Here is a 418-nt window from a genome sequence, read left to right as displayed (position 1 = left end):
TTCGTTTGTTTCCAAAACCTTCTTTCCATTTATTCCCACTATTTAATTAGTCGTAATTGACTTAAGTAAAGTTTAAATGACGAAAATATAGTAAAAGTGATTTGTGTAATTTATAACTGATTAAATCGGATAAGCTATGGAGATTAGGTCACGTTCTGCATAAGTTAAGTAATGTTTTTTTATAGATAATCGAATATTGTAGAATTTAGGAAATTAGTGCGAATTCGGCAGTTTTCAGCTACGAAACATGATTTAAGTAGTTTAAATGTTAACTTAATTAAGTATTAGATATTTGACTTAATTGTAAACAATTGGAAAGATAGCAACAGTTTCTGACAGTTGATAAACAACAACAACAACAATAACGCTACTTAAGTCGTGTACATTTTTCAGGCTTTAAAGTGGACTTAAGTAATTG

General features: G+C 28.5%; 1 protein-coding gene across 3 annotated transcripts in view; it reads right to left on the bottom strand.

Moving 5' to 3' along the window:
• The window catches only part of LOC108557137 (proto-oncogene tyrosine-protein kinase ROS), an 18,725-nt gene that overhangs the window by 17,578 nt on the left and 729 nt on the right, over positions 1-418 (bottom strand). The gene's annotated exons all lie outside the window — the stretch shown is intronic.

This window comes from Nicrophorus vespilloides, unplaced genomic scaffold (assembly GCF_001412225.1).
Source record: "Nicrophorus vespilloides isolate i.1.1-1 unplaced genomic scaffold, Nicve_v1.0, whole genome shotgun sequence".
Taxonomy (NCBI): domain Eukaryota; kingdom Metazoa; phylum Arthropoda; class Insecta; order Coleoptera; family Silphidae; genus Nicrophorus; species Nicrophorus vespilloides.
The sequence above is the reverse complement of the archived record's forward strand: the minus strand, read 5'-3'. Positions and strand labels throughout refer to the sequence as shown.